This window comes from Aegilops tauschii, chromosome 4, assembly GCF_002575655.3.
Source record: "Aegilops tauschii subsp. strangulata cultivar AL8/78 chromosome 4, Aet v6.0, whole genome shotgun sequence".
NCBI lineage: Eukaryota > Viridiplantae > Streptophyta > Magnoliopsida > Poales > Poaceae > Aegilops > Aegilops tauschii.
Window position 1 is genome coordinate 519,330,540 of NC_053038.3, and position 18,840 is coordinate 519,349,379.

Genomic DNA, 18,840 nt, shown 5'->3' on the forward strand with positions numbered 1-18,840 from the left:
AAATCTCATATACCTAAATTTTCTTACTAAAAATAAACTAGTTCTATTAATTCAACTAGTTCAACTAAGCATTTACTAAAAATAAACTAGTTATATTAACTCAACTAGTTCAAATAATCTCATATACCTAAATTTTCTTACTAAAAATAAACTAGTTATATTAATTTTTCTTAATAAAAATAAACTAGTTATATTAATTCAACTAGTTCAAATCTCATATACCTAATTAATATCTAGCTAATTCATCTAACAATTGACATTAATATTTAACAACTTTTTTATCTAATTCATCTAACATTAACATTCTAACATTCTTATCTACGTAATTCATCTAATTCGATCATCTAATTAACAATTTGACATGCATTACTCTAATAAACAACAGAAAACAGAAAATAAGTAAAAAAATATGTGTGTGTGTGTGTGTGTGTGTATGTGCGTATGTGTGTGTACGAGCGGGGGACGGCGGCGTAAGGGCTGCGGCGCGAGACGGCAGCGCGATGGGGACGGCGCGACGACGGGCGGCGGGCCGGGGCCGACGACGCGATCGAGACGGCGACGCGAGAAGGCGACGACGGGCGACGGCGCACGGCGGGGGCGGCGGGGCTGGCGAGGGCGGCGCGCGATGGCCGATGGCGCCGCGGCGGCGGCGATGTCGCGCGAAGCAGTTGAAGAAGAAGTGGTGGTCGATGAAACTGAAATTTTCGTAAGTGCCATATATATAGGAGGGGCTTTTAGTACCGGTTGGAGGCACCAACCGGTACTAAAGGCCAATTTTGGCCAGGTCAAGCGGCGGGAAATGGCCACCTTTACTACCGGTTCTTTGCTCCAACCGGTACCAAAGGCCCACCCATTAGTACCGGTTGGAGCCACCAACCGGTACTAAAGTTTTTTTCTTTTCTGCTTTATTTATTTTCTCTATTTATTTCTGAGTAGTTTTTTTGCTGTATTTAGTTTCTTTGTGAATATTTTTGCTTTAGCTCTCTAAAAAAATTGGTAAATGAATGAAAAACAGCAAATGATGTTGGAACGTGTTGGAAATTGATGACGTCGCTTTGAATGCTGCATACTCGTCCGAAACCCTGATACTCTGAAAGAGATTGTCCAGTTTGTACACGAAGTGCGTCCAGTTTTTCCCATGACCCTCTCTACTCTTTTGCACATGCTATGCGGGTGAAATGATGATACCATGCCAAGTTTCAATATTTTCAAAGTTCATTTTGTAGTGATTTTCAGTTTCACGGTCATTTAGCTCTCTAAACAAATCGGTAAATGACTGAAAAATAGCAAATGATGTCAGAACGTGTTGAAAATTGATGACGTCGCTTTGAATGGTGCATACGGAATGCAAAAAAGTCTGGAGTTCAAATAAGTTTAAAAAAAATGAAGTGCCCGTGTAATAGATGAGTTCTCGTCCGAAACCCTGATACTCCGAAAGAGATTGTCCAGTTTGTACACGAAGTGCGTCCAGTTTTTGCCGTGGCCCTCTCTACTCTTTTGCACATGCTATGTGGATGAAATGATGATACCATGCCAAGTTTCAACATTTTCAGAGTTCATCTTTTAGTGATTTTCAATTTCACGGTCATTTAGCTCTCTAAACAAATCGGTAAATGAATGAAAAACAGCAAATGATGTCAGAACGTGTTGCCAATTGATGACGTCGCTTTGAATGATGCATACGGAACACAAATAAAGTCTGGAGTTCAAATAAGTTTAAAAAAATGAAGTGCCCGTGTAACAGATGAGTTCTCGTCTGAAACCCTGATACTCCGAAAGTGATTGTCCAGTTTGTACACGAAGTGCGTCCAGTTTTTGCCGTGACCCTCTCTACTCTTTTGCACATGCTATGCAGGTGAAATGATGATACCATGCCAAGTTTCAACATTTTCAGAGTTCATTTTGTAGTGATTTTCAATTTCACGGTCATTTAGCTCTCTAAACAAATCGGTAAATGACTGAAAAATAGCAAATGATGTTAGAAAGTGTTGAAAATTGATGACGTCGCTTTGAATGGTGCATACGGAATGCAAAAAAAGTCTGGAGTTCAAATAAATTTAAAAAGAATGAAGTGCCCGTGTAACAGATGAGTTCTCGTCCGAAACCCTGATACTCCGAAAGAGATTGTCCAGTTTGTACACGAAGTGAGTCCAGTTTTTGCCGTGACCCTCTCTACTCTTTTGCAGATACTATGCGGGTGAAATGATGATACCATGCCAAGTTTCAACATTTTCAGAGTTCATTTTGTAGTGATTTTTAATTTCACGGTCATTTAGCTCTCTAAACAAATCGGTAAATGACTGAAAAACAGCAAATGATGTCAGAACATGTTGGAAATTGATGGCGTCGCTTTGAATGCTGCATACTGAACGCAAAAAAAGTCTGGAGTTCAAATAAGTTTAAAAAACATTGATTATACATGTGAGGGCGTAAACATGTAAAAATATACATCGAAAATACATTGATTATCAATGATCTTTTTGTGTACAATCTGAATTGTCAACATGAGTCCTCAACGGTTTAGAAACCGGTGAAGACTCATATTGCGACCACAAATTCTACACATAAAGTTTAATGAAGACCAAGTGCTTGTGATAGTTTGAAAAATAACATATTTAAGGTGGTAAAAATCCTGCTGCGGGAACGAGGTGGGACTAAAAACATTCTGCCACAACCTCTTTACTACCGGTTCATGCCACAAACCGGTACTAAAGGGGCTGGCCGGGCCCCAGCCTTTTTAGTACCGGTTTGTGGAATGAACCGGTACTAAAGGTTCGTTACGAACCGGTACTGAAGATCTCCTCCCGCCTAGCCGTTGGAACCGGCACTAATGGACACATTAGTGCCGGCTCATATTCAAACCGGGACTAATGTGGCTCACATTTGACCCTTTTTCTACTAGTCCCCCACGTAGTGCACGTAACTTATTCTGCAATTGGTTGTGGGGTATTGATAAACTATTTTCTGCATATATTCTTGTGGGGGTGGCTGCCTTATGCTTGGCATTATGGCTTACCAGGAATGATGTGATTTTTAATAATAAATGCAGTTCTTTTCCTGTGCAGGTTATTCATGCATGTACGCAATGGCTCCGGACTTGGTCTATCATGTAGAAGTCGGAGGACATAGACTATTTCACAATGGCATCTACACGGCTGGGGCGTACGGCCAGGGAGGTTTTCTCCCTCCATGGGCGGTGTAATCTTCGTATAGGATCTGCAAAACTGTGTTTATTTTTCGGTTGTTTGGACTTGTTAGCTGTATGCATCATGTTATGCAGAGTCCGGGCATTTTTTAGATGTGATTGTATCATCTTGATAAATCAATTCAATGAAATGTTCTTTATCAAAAATCTTATACCATTGTAGCAAAATATATGATGTTTATGCAGTTCAAGAGTACTATTTTGACATAAGTTCAGTTCGGAGCCACTACTGAAACGCTGCACCTTCTACCTTTAGGACGAATATAAGCCCAATAATGCCCATCTCTGTTCTAGCCTGTCTCAGCCTTACTCTATTGGGCCGATTGTACTTAGCGTATGTCAATGACGCCCACGCAAATTGACTTCTTCCGCTTTTGAGACAGTGCTTCAAATTATTCATCCATTGTTATCGTAATAACTTCTCCAAAAAATGATACTGTATAAACTCTCACAATCAGAATAATAATAGAGTAAACCTTTCAAAATGTCAAACACATAATATATTTCCGGAGAGAAAGACAGAGTATAGTAGAAGGTCACTCGTTTCCTGTGGCGTAATCGCAATCAGTCAAAAGAGAAACACAAGTTAAATCTACTTTCTCACCCGCAAAAAAAATATCTACTTTCTTCATCTTCATTCAGTGATGGTAGCCGAACGTAGCTTCCTTGTAATCATGGACACTATCTCATCGTCTCTGTTAATCATTCGCACCAACTTCAGGTTGGGGGGGCATTGCAGCAGTCTCCAAATCATAGGGATACTCTTCCCTCTCCATGCATTCACACGTGAGAAAAATTGTGAGTCCAACATATTAATCACAATTGAATCTAATATATGACAAGTTAATTAACTCTGTGTATGTGAAAAATGCCATTGCAGAAAAATAAAAAGAAAATACTTGCCTATAACATTTTCATAGATGTCTTTTGCAATAGAGGCATACATATAAACATGCACACAAGTCTCTGCATGATCTTATTGGTGAAACTGAATACTTGAAATTCAGAAGAACTCTTATTTTCTTCCAGACAAAACTCCTCAAAATAATCCACTGCTTTTGATTTTCATGTATTTTTTTTATTATGAAAACTTAAATTTATGTCAGTTATTTGAAGTTATTCCAATCTACAACGAATAACGTCTTGCAGCCTCGACCATCAGCCAGGCCATTAGGCATTTCAGCTTTGAAAGGTAGCACGCCCGATGGTTTGGCGTGGTAAGGCCTCAAATCGACTGCCTATCCATTTGGCGCATATGTTACGTTTTTTGATTCACCTACCGAGTGGCCTGTTCTTCTCAGATGTGGGTGTGTTACGCGCATATAACTAATGGGGGTGTGTGTCACTCAGTCTACACGCATGGGAAATTGAGTATTTGAACACCTCCCCTCACCCCGAAACACCATGTCGCCTTCCCTTCCGTTGATTTCCAAATCCTACCCACCTTGCCGGCGTGTTGCACCGGTCGCGTCTGCACCGACCGCCATTTCGAACAGCCCCTTGCAACGTCGTCCGCCGCCCCTTTCCACGGAGCACTCCCGCTTTCCACAAACTCTTTCTACCGGCGTCCGGCCGCATCCTAGCCAGCGTCGTCCCTACGCCGGTAGAGACAAACACAATGAAGTGGAAACATGGCAATACTAAAACAGAAAAGTACTGCTGTGAAACAATTAATGTCATGGGCATGGAAATTAATTAAGCTCTAAAATGAGAGCCAACAAAAGTTCAGCACACAAAATATATAGTTGAGGGTTCGAAAATATACTAGTTTCAAAATTAAACCGAACGAAAACGTTAACCGGTCAATTTGATCATGGTTGCTATATATCATGCGTGCATGTCAATGACATGGAGGCATATATATGTATATGAATGGCCATTGGCAGGCACTGATGGCACGTTTGTGTGACCAACTTTAGTCCACAAATCGATGCCACACCGGCAGCAGCATCATTTTCAGGATCTATCTATCGTGTACGTGTGGAGCACATGAAAAGGAGCAAAATCAAGAACGGAGCAACCATTAGCTAGCAGCCAAGTACTCTTCAATCCAGACACACATGTGGACAATCTTGCTGGGCGGCGAAAAGCTCAAGAAGCAGCCGTAGAGTCTGGAGCCATGGAGCACTGGAATCTGCCGCCTTTTCCTCCTTTGCATAAAGCGGAGCCAGATGGTCCAGACAATTCTGAGCTAGCCGGTGGGCGATCTCATCAGCACCACACCCTGCAGGCCACCACACAGACGATTCATCTTCTCCTGCCCTGAAGTAGAAGCAAACGCTATGCTACAAAAAGAAAGAAAAGCCAAGTATTCTTTGTTAGGATGGGTATATGTATAGATGCTGGCAAGCACGTTCATACAGTAAATTGGTAATTACGTTTGCTGAAAAAATATGAAATTTCTTACACAGTGATTTTTTTACTGTAGTAAAATCTAGCGAAAGGCGCAAGATGCAGCAGTAGAGTCTGGAGACATGGAGCGCGCCAGCTTTTTCTTCTTGGCGTGAAGCAGAGTGAGGCGGTCCATAGAATCCTGAGGTCGCTAGAACACCGCGCGTGGGCGAGCTAACCAGCACCACATCTTGCAGTCTCAGGGGATCGATCCATGCATCTAAGCTACCTCCGGCCACCACACTGACTGCTGATCTCTTCTATGCTGAAATGGAAGCAAAAGATATGTTAGACAAAGAAAGAAAAGTGCAGTATTCTTTATTCTGATGGATGGATATATGTATGCAAGTTCGTGCGAACAAGATAGATCATGAAAATCACACACAAAAAAGTATACATACAGTAAATAGGTAATTACTTTTGGTGAAAAATATGAAATGTCTTATACTATGAAAAAAATGTATTATATAATTCTTCTGTATCAAAATATAATACGTTGAACTGCAAAAACGTCTCAAATATAAGACTTTTTTGCAGTTCACATTGTTGAACTGCAAAAACGTCCTATATTTTGATACGGAGGGAGTACTATTTTGACGATAAGTTCAATTTGGAACCACAAAAGAAACGCTGCACCTTCTTCCTTTAGGCCAAATAAGCCCAATAAAGCCCATCTCAATTCAAGCATGTATGGTCCTCACTCTACTGTGGGGACCGCACTTTGTGTATGTCAATGAAGCCCACACAAATTGATTTGTGAGTTTGGAGAAGATGTACCAGGATTCATCTGCAGAAGCACGTCACACGGGAGGATGGCGGTGACATTGCTCCGTTGACGGTGGGTTCCTCTTATCGTACTCATACTAACTATCTCCGTCAGCAACACAAAGGTTAGTTAGCTTTGGTGGATCAATCTCGATTGGGTCGTCATGTCGTGTGTGTATGTATGAAGATATGGAAGTTTATATGGTATCATGGAAGAAACGAACAAGAAGGTGGTGCCAGTGCCATTTCTTCGAAGCCCAAGAGGTGCAAGCTGGTGGCATTGTGCGGAGGGCGAGCAAGCAGCAGAGATCGCTTACCATCGAGCTTGTGTCCCATTCGTGTATTTCGTCGTCGTAAGAATCGTCATAGTCATCATACTACCGCCGGTCCCATGGGTAGGACTGATGATGATGATCAGTCTCGTCGACGTCCCATGGATGCTTGGGGGAGCGGAAAGGTGTGGTTGGTCCCAGGACTACCCACCCCCGTTATCTCACCCCCGTTGGGCCCTGCTGAGATTCGTACTTTGGATTGTTGTGTCGCGGACCATTTGCAGGAACAGGGTGCTTATCCAGTCTATTTGACTATGACCGAGGCATGCTCCAGGGGCTAGAAGTCGTATTATTTTTTACTAAATGACACTTGACCCCCCCCCCCCCCCCCCCCCCACCCCAACTGCAAAACTTATATTTTCACGTCTGGCCCCAACATTCTTGGCAAACAAATTGGTGCCAAAATTACACGTGAATCCGCCTTACCCCAAGGCGACTTTGACTGGTCCACGACCGTCGTTCGCGCCGTTAGTGTGATGCCTCCCTGTCACGCCTAACGGAATGGCATGATACTACCCACAATCCCTAACTTTAGATGGTTGACATCCTGAGAGTCTTCAGCATATCTGACTTTCATGCTCGATGAGCTGATTTACGCTTGAAACGCCTCTTCAATAGACATTGTTAGAGATAGAGCTAGGTATGGTTTCCTTTATGGTATTTTTTTATTCGCCTATCGAGTGGACGTGTTCTTCTCAGTTGTGGGTGTGTTACTCGTGTATACCTAATAGGTGTGTCTTGGTGTACACACGTGGGAATTTGAGTATTTGACCACCTACCCCCCCCCCCCCCCCCCCCCCCCCGCGGAACAGAACGTCCCCATCCCTCCCATTCATTTCCAAATGCACAGTCGTGCTCGCTGCCCCACCTCGCCGGGTTGCATCCGCACCGACCGACGTTCCGAAAAACCCTTTGCAGCCTCCTTCGTTGCCCCTTTCCACGGAGCACCCCCCCCCCCCTTCTTTTTCATGAAGTCGTGCTACCGGCGACCGGCCACGTCACAGCCGGTATTGTCCCTACACCGCTCCGTCACATACTTCTTGCTACCTCTTGAGCTTGCGTAAGTATTTTCCTCAGTATTAAGTATTTTCCTCAGATTTTGAGAACCAAGGTATCAATCCAGTAGGAGACTACACACAAGTCGCCTCGTACCTACACAAACAAATAAGAACCTTGCAACCAACGCGAGAAAGGGGTTGTCAATCCCTTCACGGCCACTTGCAAAAGTGAGATCTGATAGAGATAATAAGATAAATATTTTTGGTATTTTTATGATATAGATTGAAAGTAAAGATTGCAAAGTAAAAATAAATTGGAAAATTATATGATGGAAAATAGACCCGAGGGTCATAGGTTTCACTAGTGACTTCTCTCAAGATAGCATAAGTACTACGGTGGGTGAACGAATTACTGTCGAGCAATTGATAGAAAAGTGCATAATTATGAGAATATCTAGGCATGATCATGTATATAGGCATCACGTCCGCGACAAGTAGACCGAAACGATTCTGCATCTACTACTATTACTCCACACATCGACCGCTATCCAGCATGCATCTAGAGTATTAAGTTCATAAGAATGGAGTAACGCATTAGGCAAGATGACATGATGTAGAGGGATAAACTCAAGCAATATGATATAAACCCCATCTTTTTATCCTCGATGGCAAGAATACAATACGTGCCTTGCTGCCCCTACTGTCACTGGGAAAGGACACCGCAAGATTGAACCCAAAGCTAAGCACTTCTCCCATTGCAAGAAAAATCAATCTAGTAGGCCAAACCAAACTGATAATTCGAAGAGACTTGCAAAGATAACCATCATACATAAAAGAATTCAGAGGAGATTCAAATATTGTTCATAGATAATCTTGATCATAAACCCACAATTCATCGGATCTCGACAAACACACCGCAAAAAGAGTTACATCGAATAGATCTCCAAGAAGATCGAGGAGAACTTTGTATTGAGATCCAAAGAGAGAGAAGAAACCATCTAGCTAATAACTATGGACCCGAAGGTCTGTGGTAAACTACTCACACATCATCGGAGAGGCTATGGTGTTGATGTAGAAGCCCTCCATGATCGATTCCCCCTCCGTCGGAGCGCCGGAAAAGGCCCCAAGATGGGATCTCACGGGTACAGAAGGTTGCGCCGGTGGAAATAGGGTTTCGTGGTGCTCCTGGATGTTTTCGGGGTATATGGGTATATATAGGAGGAAGAAGTAGGTCGGTGGAGCTGCGAGGGGCCCACGAGGGTGGGGGCACGCGCAGGGAGGCAGGCGCGCCTCCCTGCCTCATGGCCTCTTTGCTTCTTTCTTGACGTCCACTCCAAGTCCTCTGGATCACGTTTGTTCCAAAAATAACTCTCCCGAAGGTTTCATTCCGTTTGGACTCCGTTTGATATTCCTTTTCTGCGAAACACTGAAATAGGCAAAAAAAACAGCAATTTGCACTGGGCCTTTGGTTAGTAGGTTAGTCCTAAAAATAATATAAAAGTGCTTACACTAGTAGAAAAAGGGTCAAATGTGAGACACATTAATCCCGGTTTGTATTTGAGCCGGCACTAATGTGTCCATTAGTGCCGGTTCAAACGGCTAGGCGGGAGGAGATCTTTAGTACCGGTTCAGTGCGAACCTTTAGTACCGGTTCATGCCACGAACCGGTACTAAAGAGGCTGGGGCCTGACCAGCCCCTTTAGTACTGGTTCCTGGCGTGAACCGGTAGTAAAGAGGTTGTGGCAGGCTGTTTTTAGTCCCACCTTGCTCCCCTAGCAAGATTTTTACCACCTTAAATATGTTACTTCTCAAACTATCACAATCACTTGGTCTTCATTGAACTCTATGTGTAGCATTTGTGGTCGCAATATGAGTCTTCACCGGTTTATAAACCGTTGAGCAATCATATTGACAATTCAGATTGTACATAAAAAGATCATTGATAATCAATGTATTTTTATGTATATTTTTACATGTTTACGCCCTCACTCTCTCCACTCACTCGGTCTCCCCCTCAATCCCCCGCGCCGGTCCTCCCCCGCCGGCCGCCCCTCACACTCTCCACTCACTTCAAAACTGAACGCACTTCATGTACAAACTGGACAATCTCTTTCGAAGTATCAGGGTTTCGGACGAGAACTCATCTGTTAAACGGGCACTTCAATGTTTTTTAAACTTATTTGAACTCCAGACTATTTTTGCGTTCAGTATGCAGCATTCAAAGCGACATCATCAGTTTCCAACACGTTCTGACATCATTTGTTGTTTTTCATTCATTTACCGATTTGTTTAGAGAGCTAAATGACCGTGAAATTGAAAATCACTACAAAATGAACTCTGAAAATGTTGGAACTTGGCATGGTATCATCATTTCACCCGCATAGCATGTGCAAAAGAGTAGAGAGGGTCACGGCGAAAACTGGACGCACTTCGTGTACAAACTGGACAATCTCTTTCGGAGTATCAGGGTTTCGGACGAGAACTCATCTGTTACACGGGCACTTCAATGTTTTTTAAACTTATTTGAACTCCAGACTATTTTTGCGTTCAGTATGCAGCATTCAAAGCGACGTCATCAATTTCCAATACGTTCTGACATCATTTCCTGTTTTTCAGTTATTTACCAATTTGTTTAGAGAGCTAAACCAAAATATTCACAAAGAAAGTAAATACAGCAAAAAAAACTACTCAGAAATAAATAGAAGAAAATAAATAAAACAGAAAAGAAAAAAACTATATAAAAAAATTACTCAAAAATAAATAGAAGAAAATAAATAATGCAGAAAAGATAAAAACTATATAAAAAATTGTTGGGGTGCTGCCCAGTGGGCCTGCGAGACCTAGGGTGTGCAAATTCAGGCCCAGAAGGGCCATCAGGCTCACAGGGCAGCGCGCCATAGTTAGGCCCAGAGCCTACTATATAGAGAAGTTCGAAGGAGCAGCCGTGGCTGGGTTTATAAACCAGTGCGGCTGCCCTTCGCTCGGCGAGGTGGGACTAAACATTGTGCATCGCGGGTGGCAGCGCACAACCATTAGTACTGGTTGATGGCTCCAACCGGTACTAAAGGGTGGGCCTTTGGTACAGGTTGGAGTCATGAACCGGTACTAAAGGGGGCCGTTTCCCGCCGCTTGACCTGGCGAAAATTGGCCTTTAGTACCGGTTGGTGGCCTCAACCGGTACTAAAGGCCCCTACTATATATATGTGGCACTTACGAAAAATTCAGTTTCATCGACCACCACTTCTTCTCCAAATTCTTCGCGCGACATCGCCGCCGTCGCCCATCGGGCGCCACCCTCGCCGCCCCCCGCCGCCCGTCGTCACCGTCCCCGCCGTCGCCCCCCGCCGCCCGTCGCCGCTGCCCGTACTACGTCGCCGTCTCGATCGCGCCGTCGCCCCCGGCCCGCCGCCCGTCGTCGCGCCGTCCCCGTTGCGTCGCCGTCTCGCGTCGCCGCCCGTACGCCGCCGCCCCCCGCTCGTACACACACACACCCATACACACACACACGCGCGCGCGCACACACACACACACACACACATATTTTGTAACTTATTTTCTGTTTTCTATTGTTTAGATTAATGTTAGATGAATTACGTAGATAAGAATGTTAGAATGTTAATGTTAGATGATAGAAAAGTTGTTAAATATTAGTATATATATGAGATTTGAACTAGTTGAATTAATATAACTAGTTTATTTTTAGTATGAAAATTAATAGAACTAGTTTATTTTTAGTAAGAAAATTTAGGTATATGAGATTATTTGAACTAGTTGAATTAATATAACTAGTTTATTTTCAGTAAATGCTTAGTTGAACTAGTTGAATTAGTAGAACTAGTTTACTTTTAGTAAGAAAATTTAGGTATATGAGATTTCATGATCTAATTAAAATATTACTATATATAGCTACTTTATATATTTTAGTAAGAAAATTAATAGAACTAGTTTATTTTTAGTAAGAAAATTTAGGTATCTGAGATTAGATGATCTAATTAAAATATTACTATATAGAACTAGCTACTTTATTTTAGTAAGAAAATTAATAGAACAAGTTTATTTTTGGTAAATGTTTAGTTGAATTAGTTGAATTAATAGAACTAGTTGAATTAATAGAAATAGTTGAATTAATAGAACTAGTAAGTGTTTAATGTTTCACCTATATGAACATAGGAAATGTCGTCTGACGACGAAAAAGATTTCATTATGTGTGAATACTGTGAAGACCAGAGCGGCCTGTGCGACAGAAATTTCCTTGTTGATGATAGGCGCTTCAGCATCAAGCTGGATGAGACCTTCGAAGTGAATACAGTAAGTCACAACGACAAGTCTTTTTTCGTAATTAAGCATGACTTATATATGCTTCATTTGCTTCAACTTATAATTTTAAATTTTCACTATTCTACTAGCGCATCCCCTGCCATGGAAGAATTTTTGTCTTGGATAAGATAGGTTTCAGTGCTATGGAAACTATGGAGGTAAAAAGAGTTTACGTAAAGACCGAGCATGGTTATACTTTCAACATCAAATTATACAATACAGACACGTACACCTATTTTGAATGCAAAACTTGGCAAGCACTATGCAAGGCTTATGCATTTGAGCCTGATATGGTTAGCACCTTTGATATTCGTCCGGAAGATGATATTGAAGGTAATAGAGACATCTGGGTCGATGTGCAGACGCCTCCAGTTCTACCATTATGTGAGTTTCTCAACCATATTTATGTCTTTGATATTTTTTATTCAAAAATAGTTAACAACTAATTTCTATTGACAGCTTATTTCCATTCAAGCAAACATGTCCGGCGCTTGGTAGACAGGACCTACTACTGTCCCGGAGCTGAACTAAACTGTGAGGAGATAAGTAATTATGTTTCATGGCTTGAGGATCTTCATACTGTCAAGACAGATTTTCTTCCTGCACTTAGAAATGTTAGTACTCAAAACGTGCGACCAATAGTGATCGTATTGAACTACGGTCACATTTATTTAGGAAAGATGGTAAGATTTTTACTATTTGTCCTTAGTGCATCTTTTGCATACATTATTTTTTTGCTAAACTTTCATTGCTAAGTATATTAATTACTATACGATGTTTTTCAAGACGGACTCCCGATGACAGTTGTGCCTCAGTGGATCGAGACTAAAGGTCACATGTCAATGGTTAGCTTACGGGCAAGATATCCTACATTGCACATGAGTGCATTTAGGATTTCTAAAAGCGATGAATGCTTAATAGTGAAAGATTGGAGCAAAATTGTTAATGATCTCAGAGAAGTACTAGGGGGCAGCAAGGAGAAGCGCAGCCCACGATTAGGAGACAGGTTCATCTGTATGCTGCAGTATGATGAATCAGGAGAGCTATACATGTCCTATTCTATTTTACCTGGGAGAGAGCAGCAGGAGTGATTTAACTAGTTCATGCTCTTAGTACTTGTCCTCTCATGTCCGTGTTCTTCGTCCTGAACTTAATCTCAAAGAGTGATTTGCTTTTGTGGTGTTATGAACGCTTATAATATCATGACCATGTTGAACTCGATGATATCTTTGCTTCTGGTATGAGTGAATGTTTCTTCTTTAAGCTAGTGTTGGTGGTGATTAGACACTATAGGAAACAGCTACTTTGCCGTCTGCCATGGCGGACGGCAAAGGCACGAAAGGCGGACGGCAAAGACCTTTGCCGTCAGCCGCGGACGGCAAAAGGCTCCGGCAAAGAACGCTACGGTAAACAGCTCCTTTGCCGTCTGCTTCCTGGCGGCGGACGGCAAAGGCTCTTTGCCGTCTGCGGCGGATGGCAAAGAGGGCGGACGGTAACAATTGCGCTGTCAGTCCGTTAAGTGGCTAACGGCAGACCTTTGCCGTCCGCCGCAGACGGCAAAGAGCCTTTGGTCTTTGCCGTCCGCCTTATGATGTCATCTACACGTCACTAGATGGCAGGTTCTTTGCCGTCTGCCACTGATGGCAAAGTGCAGGTTCTTTGCCGTCTGCCACTGACGGCAAAGTCTTTGCCGTCTGCCACTGTAGGCAAACTGACCAAATGGGTCAGCTCCCAGGAAGCACAGTTGGCTGCCACGTGGCTTCTTTGCCGTCCGCGGCAGACGGCAAAGAGCTCTTTGCCGTCGGTGGCAGACGGCAAAGAGCTTGCATATTGTCTGTTTTTTCTGTTTTTTGTTAAATCCCACAATTTGCACAGAAAATATATATGACATATAGATATATTTCACAGGCATTCATCACATAAACAAGTTCATACATCATTTCATACATAAACAAGGTCCATCCATCATTTCATACATAAACAAGTTCCATCCATCATTTCATACATAAAGAAGTTCCATCCATACATAAAGTAGCACTCCATAGCTAAGGTGACTAGAATGAGAAGACAAGAATGAGAAGACAAGAAGAAGAAGAGTAGAACAAGCACTCCATCCAGCACACAATGAAATATGCAAAATGGCAAAATAAGAAAGTTAGAAATGGATCGTTTTTTAGGTAACTAAGGTGAAATGGATCGTTTTTGAGGTAACTAAGGTGAAATGGATCTTTTTTAGCTCACTTAGGTCAAATGGATCGTTTTTTAGCTAACTTAGTTGAAATGGATCGGTTTTGAGCTAACTTTGTTGAAATGGATCATTTTAGAGCTAATTTAGTTGAAATGGATCTTTTTGAGCTAACTTACGTGAAATGGATCATTTAAGAGCTAATTTAGGTGAAATGGATCTTTTTTAGCTCACTTAGGTCAAATGGATCGTTTATGAGCTAAATTAGTTGAAATGGATCGTTTATGAGATAACCTAGGTAAGATGGGTCATTTTGGAGTTAACCTAGGTGAAATGGTCCATTTTAAAGCTAACGTAGGTAAAATGGATCATTTAGGAGCTAATGTAGGTAAAATGGGTCATTTCTGAGCTAACTTGGATGAACTGCATCATTTATAAGCTAACCTAGGTAAAATGGGTCATTTTGGAGGAAAATAAGCTAACTCTAGGTCATTATGGTAAGCATATTGGAGGAAATAAAGCTAAGTCTAGGTCTTTATGCATTTGTTAAGCAAAACACTAGAGAAACTTACCGTGATCAGGGAGGTGTAGGAGCGGGGTGGCTAGTGCCGCTACCTGGAGAAGGATCGTGCGATGCGTTTCTGGAGTTAAGCTGCACCAAAGATCATTTCCAATGTCTCGTTAGCATTACGACACTCAAATGTTAAGACTACCAAGTAATGTTCATTCAAACTAAACTCACCGTGCTCCCAGGAGCAATCACTGGCATCGGCGGAGCGGGCTGACCGGACTTCTCGCACACAGACTGCACATTTGGTTTTCAGAACAGAGTCATACTAGTTAGTAATGAGACTCAAATGTTAAGACTAGCAAGTAATCTGCAGAAGAAACTTACCACAAGGAGCTCGTACATGGCCCTTGCCTGCATGTCATTCCGTGCCCTCTCCTCCTCCATCATCTTTCTCGTCCTCTCCTCCATCTCCCGCTGCCTCTCCGCCGCCTCCGCCAGAAGTTTCTCCGTTCTATCTCTCTCAGTCTGTATAGCAGCCTGCAACACCACTCACATGACCATTTGTAATCATTGATGGAAGCGCACACAATGTAATGGAGAAAGATAACTGAGTACGTATCACTAACCTTGATGGCGAGTTGCACTGGCCGTTCACGAGGCCTTATCTCAGGAGCGGAGCTCGACTGGCGCGCCTTGATCTCCGGGAGAGTGCTAGGACAACGGATAAGTCCATCTCCAATGGCTATGGGACCTCCCGCCACCAGATATCATCACCAGCTCTGGATCAATGGGACCCTGGCTCGGGTTAAAGTCCTCCCCTTTCCTCGCCTTCCCCTCATCTCTATATCTCACGAGCTTGTTGTGGGAGGAGATGTTGGTGAAGTTGTTTGCATCATCGAGGTCAGACTAAGAGAAAGCCTTGACTTTCTTGTAAGAGCCAGTGTGGGCCATGGCATACAGGTCGTACACCTCTGGCACCTTATCCGCCTTATTGTGGCGTGCCTGAAAGAGAGAAACAATGAAAATTAGTAATTAAAGGGCTCAAGCTAGCATGATGAATGAATTGCATGAATCATGAAGCAAACCACATACCCAGTTGCGCCCCAACTGATATAAGTTGGAGCTGCCTTGATGGTGTGGCACACCTTCCATTTGGGCACGTTTGTCCTTGGCCTGGTTGTGGAGGGCTAGCCATTCTTGTGACCACCACTCATCGACCAACACCTCCCAACAATCCATCCGATCCGCACACCATCTCGGAGGCGCCTAAGTTAGCAAATAGAAACTTGAGCGCTACGGCTAAGAATTACTAAATGAAGGAACTTAAGTAGAAGGCCTTAAGAATTACCTTCATGTACTGCTCCTTACTCAGGAACTTATCGCGGCACGCCGGCTTGGTCTTCTTGATACCACGCAAGGCGTAGTAGTCTCGAACAGCCTGCACCCGAGCCTCGTGCCGTAAGTTCTGGAGTAGGCGCTTGCAGACGTTCTGGATAACATTTGCGCAGTCCTCCTCGTATCCCTCCTCACACCTGTAGAATGTCTGCAATCAAATGAGACAATATTGATTAGTACAATTAATAACTAGCTAGTTGAAGATTTTGAAATGTGTAAAGGAGAAATTACCCAGAACGTCCTGACCACCATGTCTGCCCTCGTGTCGGACACGACACCGTCGATAATGACATCCGGCGGGGCCGGGGCAGCCACGTAGTGCTCCCAGCTCAACCCAAGCTCTGGAAGCCGACCCTCACCAGGCAACGTGACAAACCCCGGGAAGTTTTGCCGGCAAAGAACTCCAAGGACGGAGTTGGGCCGGCGGACACTATGATGGTGGTCCCAACCCCTGCAGCATGACAAGGCCAACGCATTAGTTATTTGAAGAAACGTGAATGCAGAAGGTACAAAAATATTAAATGCACTTACGTACCTCTCCCCATCAGGGAAGATCAACCACCTCTGCTCGCGGGTCGCCGGCACGGACGGGAGCCGTGTAGCACCACGCTGGTAGACGGTGCCACCCTCCTCCTCAAGATCAGTCAGCTCCCCGCCATCATCAGCATGGCCACTCGGCTCCTCGGGCTGATCCGGCCAGGTACCCCATCCGGACGTGTGCTCCTCCGGGGTCTCGTGGGCCGAACTCTCATGGGCCGAAGGCCAGTCGACTCGAGGCTCGTGGGCCCAAGACCCGTGGACCGGAGGCTCGTGGACCGGAGTCCGTGTAGCCTCCTCCTCGGATGAGTCCACCCTAGCAGTCACGTGCTCGGGTGAAACAGCTGGGGGTGGCGGCGAGGAAGGCGCCCTAGGAGTCACCCTACCTCCTCTCCCGCGACCACGTGCCCCACCTCCTCTCTTCCTACCTCGTCCCCTGCTGGGCACCGCGGTGGACGAAGAAGGGCCCGGCGGTGTGGACATACTGTCCAGCAACGCTCGGCGAAGAGGTACGTCTGGAATCGAAGACCTCAGACCACGCGCCGAGGAAGAAGGGGCCTTGGCGCGCTCCCGACCAGCGCCCACCATCTTTCAACACCTGCCATGACAAACAGTAAACGAAATTAGTACAACATAAAAAAAGACCGACATGAATAATAATATGTGTATCACTTAAGTGTATCATCATCAAGTACAACATTAAAAAATTTAATACCTGACACTACTAATAATCTCGATCAGTATCATCAATAAATGCATAATCATCATCATCACTATAATCAATGACGGGCTCATAGGGTTCAGTGGCATCAACATGTGCAAGGCCACCTTGACGTAATCGGTCAAGCAATGACAGGTCATCCGCAGCAGTAACCTCTTCTTGTTCCGGCTCTTCTTGTTCCTCCTCTGGGGTGATGTCGGATTCACTGTCGCTGTCTACTTCAATGTTTTGGGGTGAAGTATAGCGGTTCTTGAAACGCTTTTTGGAAATACGTGTCTCTTGGAAGAATTCTCCTTCATATGTGTCTGGGTTAATGTGAGGTTCATAATCCTCTTCCTTTGGGGGAGATAGTCTAGCACGTGGCGGCACTTCATAAACGACATCCCAACCTTTCAGATTTGGATTAGTTTGGCAGGCCCACGGTAGATAGAATACTTGGGTCGCCTGTTGAGCCGTAATATAGACATCAGGAACATCTAAATGGGTGCTTTGGTTGATTTCAACTAGCCCTATATGTTCATGAGTTCTTCTAGTCTCCTTCGGCTGAAACCAATAACATTTGAAGACTACGACATTCGGTGGGTTTTCACCATAGAATAGAAGTTCATAAATTGCTTCAACTCTCCCATAATACTCGGTACCTCCTTCGCCGATAGCAGATACACAACAATTTGTAGACTTTCGGTCGGCCATAGATAGCTCTTTGCCATAGGTACGAAAGCGATACCCGTTGATGTCGTATTTGTCAAATGAACGGACCTTATAGTCAAAACCATTAGCGACTTGTCTCAATTCGGCGTCCATAGACTCTGAATTAGCCTACAAGTTTAATATGACAGGATTGTTGCATTACGCACAAATTAGGGAATGAAACCGGGATAGCCGCCTACAAATTAGCCTACAAGTCTAATAGAAATTACCGTTTGTTTGAACCAAGAGATGAAACCGGGATAGCCGCCACCTTGCTTTGCGAGAAGCTCATACTCTTCGACAGAATCCTTTTGGATCACCGCTCCATACGAGAATAAGGCGACGTATCGACTGTATGAAATATCCAGGAATAAGAGCAGTTCAAAGGAAATAGAAGTTGCGAAACTATGTACCGAGAACTTACTCGATGTACGGCCGCACTTCTATCAGGTTGTTGAAGATATACAACGAAATGGTCCGCCATTGTTCGTTATCCAAAGATACTGGATTTGAAACACTGGCTGGTGCGAGATTCCCTTTGAATAGGCTGAGGTTGGATCCACCCTTTTTAGGGTCGTCAGCATTGTACCGAGGCTTCGGATTATGCAAATGACGATTTTTGGCTTCGTAGTGTGCTGTCACGAAGTTTGCCGCCTCCTCAGTGATGAATGCCTCAGCCATCGATGCTTCAATTCTACGTTTATTTTTACATTTTTGTCGAAGCGTCTTCTGCATCCTCTCAGTTAGGTAGCACCAACGATTTTGCACGGGGCCCCCCAATCTTGCCTCGGTC